The following is an 8,061-nucleotide window of genomic DNA, read 5'->3' as shown; positions in this document are numbered from 1 at the left end:
GGATCGTTATATAAGTGTCATATACTTTCTCATGTGGCTATTAGTATGACTACTAGTTCTTAGACCTGAAGTCACCATGGTTCCCTACATAAGGAGTTATGTACTTTGGTTTCGTCAAACGTCACCCGTAACTGGGTGGACTATAAAGGCGATTACTGGGTATGTAATGAATTATACAGAGGGATGTGAGTGATATAGATGAGATCTATCCCTCCTATATGACGGGAGTGACATCGATATTCTTGATAGAGTGAGACCACGAAGTGCATGACCATGCCCAAATGAGTCAATATGAGATATTGAGCTCATTTGATTTAGTGAGTCTACTTGGAGTTCAGGATTTAGATTGATCAGAGGATGACACGGTCTATGCCTCACATTGATCAATCTAGATGTCTAGGATAGAAGGACACTTGTCATATATTGTGAGAAGTCATAATTAGTAGTCACAAGGTGATGTTGGATCTCAACATTCTTGTAACATTGGGTAGTAATGATGTGTTGCTAGATACCGCTCATTACTTATGCTCCTAAATGGGTTTAGGGGCATTGCCAACGTTACAATAACCTATAGGGTCACACACTAAGGACAATTAGATGGAGATTGGGTTCATATGATGAACCAAGAGGATTAGATTCATTTGATGAATCAAATTGGATTAAGAGTAATCCAAATTGGGCTAATTGAGTTGGACTCAAGTTGATTCATGTATTCAATGAGTCTAATTTAGATTATGACTCATTAAATCAACTTAATTTAATGAATTAGATTCATTATATTAAGTTGGCTTGAATCAAATGGTTAGATTAGATCAACCATGGAAGAGATTTGGTCAAGTTTGACTTGACTTGAGAGGAAGAGGAAGAGTCAAGTTTGACTTGACTAATTGCCACATCATTAGTGAGATGGCAAGATGTGGACCAATGATGATGCTCCACATCATCAAAGTGTGACACCTCATGGGAGTTACAATGTCATTCTCTTTAATGGCTACATTTAATGAGAATGGGAGTTACACATGGTGAATGTGGCCGGCCACTTTAGTGTGGATGAGAATTTGATTTTTTCATTCAAGCCTCATTATTCCTTCTTCCTCTCTAGCTCTTCCTCTCCTTCTCCTCCTCAACTTGGCCAAACCACATATAGGTGCTAGCACACCTTTTTTTGTGGTTTTCTCCACCTACGTGTTCGTGTGGATACTTTTAGAGGAGTATCTATCTTGATACTCTTGAGATCCGGCACCGTTTGGACGAGCGGGAACGCGAAGGGCTTCGCTTCAAATGTATAAAAGTTTTTTTCCTTTTGTAGATCTACTGTAGATCGAAGCTTTAAACTCATACTCGTATTTTCGAAAGTTTTCTTCGCACGAGATCCAATGGCATGGGTGATTCGGGGTTTCCGCGACGTGAAAACGTGGTTTTCGTGGCCCGAAAAACCCAACAGTGGTATCAGAGCCACGTGCGAAGCTTGTACGAGTTTAGTTTTTGTTTTTATGACAAAAATTCAGTTCTGTGATATTCTGTAATTTTATAGTTTTTAGAGTTTTTATGGGTATTTTTCTCGTAGAAGCGAAGCATAAGTGTTTCGGCACTTGTAGGCTTCGACTACCGAGAAGAATTTTTCAAAACGGCAAAGTTTCGCCCCAAAAATTTTTGGGACAGCGGGCTAAGGCGCTCTTGGATCGCTTAGGAGCAACTCGCGATGGATAGATCGCGGGTAGGGGTACTGCCCCTAACCCCGCAAGGGGATTTGCTCCGCGATTGCGCCCGAAATCGCTAATTGGGACTGCCGGGAAAAATTTACTCATAAAATCTGTAAAATTATAAAAAAAAAATTATAGAAAATTATAGAAATATATAGTTTTGAATTATATATTAATTTTGTGATAGTCATGGCCCAAACGACCCAAATTGGATTTGGAAATGTGTTGTAATTCATAATACGGCCTGCGTGCTGTTATGTGATGTGCGTGCTGTATTTATTTTATTTTTATTTTATTTTCACGACCTGCGCGTCATGTCTTTCTCTTATATTCTGGTTGTAAATTAGATTTAGACTCGAATGTAACTCGAGTTTCAAAATTGTAATGTAATTTTGAAGCGGTGGAAGGTCCACACAAGACGGAGTTACGAGGAGGGCGCGAGCAACACAAGGTGGTCAAAGGAAGAAGCTTGATAAGCTGTTGACCTTAGGTTGACCATCCAATCTTCTCATTGGCTTGAGAAGATCGTAGTAGGGCCATGACACAATCACAAAATAATTTAATTAATTGCTTATATGTATGTGATGCATGTTTAATTAAGTAGTTAATTAGTGTCTAGCGATTAGATTAGATCTAAATCGTGCACATGATGCACCCTTCAATTAGATTAGATCTATCGAGTATATGATACGCATCATCGTTTAGATTAGATCTAAATCGCATCAACTCGTAATGCCTACCATGTCGTGATACCTACCACTACATCGATCGCATGTAGTTGTTGAATCTGCCAAAGCAAAGCAACACATACTATCTTGGTAGGGTACAGAGGGACAATCTTGGTCCCGCCTATCAACGCATGGGTGATTTCAACTCAATTAGATTGAGTAACTAGTTAACTCGGTTGGATCGAGTACAACTATAGGCATTCTTCCAACGGTTGGAAAGATAGGTCAAAATCACATATATATTAACTCTTGGGCGTATTAGCCAAAGCTAACTCAAGTTTTAATATAAATGCGGATTTTGATCCTATAAACAAGAGTTGCATAGAGATGTAATTGGTAATCGTTACCTACCGATCATACTAAGTCTTGGGTGTATTAGCCAAAGCTAACTCAAGGGTTAGTATAATATGGATCTTGTCCCACATGAATTATAGAATTCAGTGGGAGCATCATTTAGTTAAAGGCCTAATTAAATGATTAAGAATATAATACTTATTTCTGCATTTATTTCTGTTGTAGAATTGACATGACGTCGAACACGAACGCCTACAACAGAAATAGGGTTACCGGAGAATAGCAAACTTCTGTTGTAGACAAGGTTACCACCCAAGAACCTTCCTGGAACCTGAGAATAGTTCTCACCCAAGAACGTAAACTGTACGTTCTGGAGCAGCCCATTCCGGAGGCTCCTCCTGCCAATGCCCCGCGAGCTGACAAAGATGCTTACAAGAAGCATCAAGATGACGCATTAGATGTGTCCTGTCTAATGCTCGCGACCATGAACTCTGAGCTTCAGAAGCAACACGAGTTAATGGGCGCTTACGATATGGTTGAACATCTTCGTCAGCTGTATCAAGGACAAGCGAGGCATGAGAGATTTGAGATCTCAAGGGCATTGTTTCAGTGCAAGATGTCAGACGGGGCTCCCGTAGGCCCATATGTACTCAAAATGATTGGGTACATAGAGAACCTACAAAGGTTGGGGTTCCCACTTAGCCAAGAGCTAGCTACTGACCTGATCTTTCAATCCTTGCCGGATAGCTACAGTTAATTCGTTCTAAACTACAATATGAACGAGATTGACAAGCCACTGCCCGAGCTGCTTAGCATGTTAAGAACTGCTGAGCTAAACCTTAAGAAGGCTAAGCCTAACACTGTTCTGATGGTTCAGAAACATAAGGGCAAGGGCAAGCCCAAAGGAAAAGGAAAGTCCCAAGCCAAGGGAAAAGGAAAGGCACTGAAGCCTAAAGGAGAGGTCGCCAAGGATGCTACCTGCTTCCACTGCGGTCAGATTGGGCACTGGAAGAGGAACTGCAAGGTATACTTGGAGGATCTTAAGAAGAAGCGAAGTGAGACTTCCACTTCAGGTATATATGTTATAGAAGTCAATCTATCTATTTCTACATCATGGGTATTAGATACTGGATGTGTTTCTCACATTTGTACTGATGTACAGGCGCTGGGAAATAGCAGGGCATTGACAAAGGGCGAGGTGGACCTACAAGTAGGCAATGGAGCACGGGATGCTACTGTTGCTGTAGGGACTTACTTTCTATCTCTGCCCTCTGGGCTTGTACTAGAGTTAGTCGATTGTTGTTATGTGCATGCATTAACTAAGAACATTATATCAGTTTCTTGTTTGGACAAGAAAGGTTTCACGTTTACTATAAAGAACAAATGTTGTTCCGTCTATTTAAATGATATGTTCTATTGTAGTGCACCTCTGATAAACGGACTCTATATTCTAGACCTTGAAAGCCCTATCTATAACATAAATACCAAGAGGTTCAAGTCAAATGACCTAAACCAAACCTATCTCTGGCACTGTCGCTTAGGTCATATAAATGACAAGCGCTTATCCCAGCTCCATAAGAATGGTTTATTGGACTTATTTGATTTTGAATCATATGAGATATGCGAGTCATGCCTACGAGGCAAGATGACCAAGACTCCCTTTAGTGGTCACAGCGAGAGAGCAACTGATTTGTTAGGACTCATACATAGTGATGTATGTGGCCCTTCCAATGTTGCTGCTAGAGGCGGTTATAGATACTTCATCACATTTACTGATGACTTCAGTAGATATGGTTATGTGTACTTGATGACACATAAGTCTGAATCCTTTGAAAAGTTCAAAGAATTCAAGAATGAAGTACAGAATCAGCTTGGCAAGAGTATTAAGATACTTCGATCCGATCGAGGTGGAGAATACCTTAGCCATGAGTTTCGTGACTATCTAGCAGAGTGTGAGATCCTATCCCAACTCAATCCTCCTGGAACACCACAGTGGAATGGTGTATCCGAAAGGAGGAATCGTACCCTATTAGATATGGTGCGATCTATGATGAGTCACACAGATCTTCCGACATACCTTTGGGGCTATGCTCTAGACACGACAGCTTTTATACTCAACAGAGCTCCATCCAAGGCCGTGATAAAGACACCATATAGGATATGGACTGGGAGAGATGCCCAGGTGTGTTTCATGAGGATTTGGGGTTGTGAGGCTTACGTTAGACGTCAAGTCTAAGACACATTAGGACCCAAATCTGACAAGTGCTACTTTATTGGATATCCCAAAGAAACTAAGGGATATTACTTCTACATTCCCAGTCAGCACAAGGTAGTTGTGGCAAAGACTGGGGTCTTTCTAGAAAGGGACTTTGTTTCTAGAAAGACTAGCGGGAGCGCATTCGATCTTGAAGAAGTTCAAGATGCGAACAATAGCACTGATGCCTCGATGGAAATTGAACTGGAATCACAAAATGTTGTGGATGATGTTGTTCCACAAGGAGTTGAGGAACAACAACCAGTTCAAGTAGACATACCTCTTCGCAGGTCTGATAGGGTACGTCGTCAGCCTGAGAGATACTCATTTCTCTTGTCTTACCATGATGACATTGTGCTCATAGAAGATGAGCCTACCACCTATCAAGAAGCTGTGATGAGACCATATTTCGAGAAATGGCTGGAGGCCATGAGCTCCGAAATGGAATCCATGTACACCAACCAAGTATGGACTTTAGTTGATCCACCTGAAGGGGTAAAACCCATTGGGTGTAAGTGGGTCTTTAAGAGAAAGACTGACATGGATGGACTTATCTATAAGGGTCGCTTGGTAGCTAAAGGTTTCAAGCAGATTCATGGTATTGACTATGATGAAACCTTTTCTCCAGTAGCGATGTTTAAGTCCATTCAGATCATGCTTGCTATTGCAACCTACCATGACTATGAGATATGACAGATGGATGTCAAAACCGTGTTTCTGAATGGAAACCTACTCGAGGATGTGTACATGACACAACCTGAGGGTTTTGTAGATCCACAGCATACTAACAGAGTATGCAAGCTGCATAGGTCCATTTATGGACTAAAGCAAGCTTCTCGGAGCTGGAATCTTCGATTCGATGATGCAATCAAACTGTTTGGTATCATCAAGAACGAAGATGAGCCTTGTGTCTACAAGAAGGTTATAGGGGATATAGTTGTCTTCCTCATATTGTATGTGGATGACATACTACTCATTGGGAAGGACATCCCTATGCTTCAGTCTGTCAAGACCTGGCTAGGGAGTTGCTTCTCAATGAAGGACTTAGGCGAGACATCCTGCATTCTAGGGATACAGATTTATAGAGATAGATCTAAGAGATTGCTTGGCCTAAGTCATAGTACATACATTGACAAGGTACTCCTTCGGTTTGCCATGCAGAACTCCAAGAAGGGATTTCTGTCGATGTCACATGGCGTGAGTCTTTCGAAGACTCAAGGTCCCTCTTCTAGAGAGGAGAGAGACCGCATGGATCAGATCCCTTATGCATCAGCCATAGGATCGATCATGTACGCCATGCTATGTACTCGACTTGATGTCTCGTATGCTTTGAGCATGACGAGCAGATACCAGTCAGATCCAGGTGAAAGTCACTGGATAGCGGTCAAGAATATTCTTAAGTACTTGAGAAGGACTAAAGAATATTTCTTGATATATGGAGGCAATGATGAGCTAGCTGTAAAGGGTTACAGTGATGCCAACTTCTAAACCGATCAGGATGATTACCGATCGCAGTCAGGGTTCGTATTTTGCATTAATGGTGGTGCTGTCAGCTGGAAGAGTTTGAAGTAGGACACAGTAGCTGATTCTACAACAGAGGCCGAGTACATTGCTGCATCAGAGGCAGCAAAGGAGGCAGTTTGGATCCGCAAGTTCATCACTGAACTTGGGGTGGTTCCTAGCATTGCTGACCCCATTGAGCTCTATTGTGACAACAATGGAGCTATAGCACAGGCGAAGGAACCTCGCTCACACCAGCGGACCAAACACATACTACGGTGCTTCCATCTCATTCGAGAGATCATCGAGAGAGGAGATGTGAAGATTTGTAGAGTACCTACAGAGGCTAACATCGCAGATCCCTTGACCAAGGCTTTGGCACAGAGGAAGCATGATGGTCACACTAGGTCATTGGGGCTTAGAGCCTACACTGATTGGCACTAGTGCTAGTGGGAGATTGTTAGCTAGAGCCCTAGAGCCAATCATTTGATGATTGTTCTTTTGGACTTGTTGTATCATATTCTATATAAATAAAGGCATTTGGTTTTTGGTTATTATACTTACTTATATTGGTGCCAAATAAACTAAGTGTAATAACGTCCTTGAGTAGAAGGTTCTTACCTATATCAATCGATTGGTTGAATCGATAGTGAGATGATATAGGGAACACTACTCTAAATCATTCCTAGTTGAGTATTAACATTCAGGAACAATGTTAATGCAATAAGACTAGCATGTAGGTCAACTTGACAACTTGATCTCACAAGTCATGGATATAGAGATATCAAGTTGACACATGGGTATGCATTGGAGAATGTATACTGAATGACCCGCCATGAGAAAGTATCATGGATCGTTATATGAGTGTCATATACTTTCTCATGTGGCTATTAGTATGACTACTAGTTCTTAGACCTAAAGTCACCATGGTTCCCTACATAAGGAGTTATGTACTTTGGTTTCGTCAAACGTCACCCGTAACTGGGTGGACTATAAAGGCGATTACTGGGTATGTAATGAATTATGCAGAGGGATGTGAGTGATGTAGATGGGATCTATCCCTCCTATATGACGGGAGTGACATCGATATTCTTGATAGAGTGAGACCACGAAGTGCATGACCATGCCCAAATGAGTCAATATGAGATATTGAGCTCATTTGATTTAGTGAGTCTACTTGGAGTTCAGGATTTAGATTGATCAGAGGATGACACGGTCTATGCCTCACATTGATCAATCTAGATGTCTAGGATAGAAGGACACTTGTCATATATTGTGAGGAGTCACAATTAGTAGTCACAAGGTGATGTTGGATCTCAACATTCTTGTAACATTGGGTAGTAATGATGTGTTGCTAGATACCGCTCATTACTTATGCTCCTAAATGGGTTTAGGGGCATTGCCAACGTTACAAAAACCTATAGGGTCACACACTAAGGACAATTAGATGGAGATTGGGTTCATATGATGAACCAAGAGGATTAGATTCATTTGATGAATCAAATTGGATTATGACTCATATGATGAACCAAGAGTCATCCAAATTGGGCTAATTGAGTTGGACTCAAGTTGATTCATGTAT

The sequence above is a fragment of the Zingiber officinale genome, chromosome 2B, assembly GCF_018446385.1.
Source record: "Zingiber officinale cultivar Zhangliang chromosome 2B, Zo_v1.1, whole genome shotgun sequence".
Lineage (NCBI taxonomy): Eukaryota > Viridiplantae > Streptophyta > Magnoliopsida > Zingiberales > Zingiberaceae > Zingiber > Zingiber officinale.
This window is presented reverse-complemented; position numbering follows the sequence as displayed.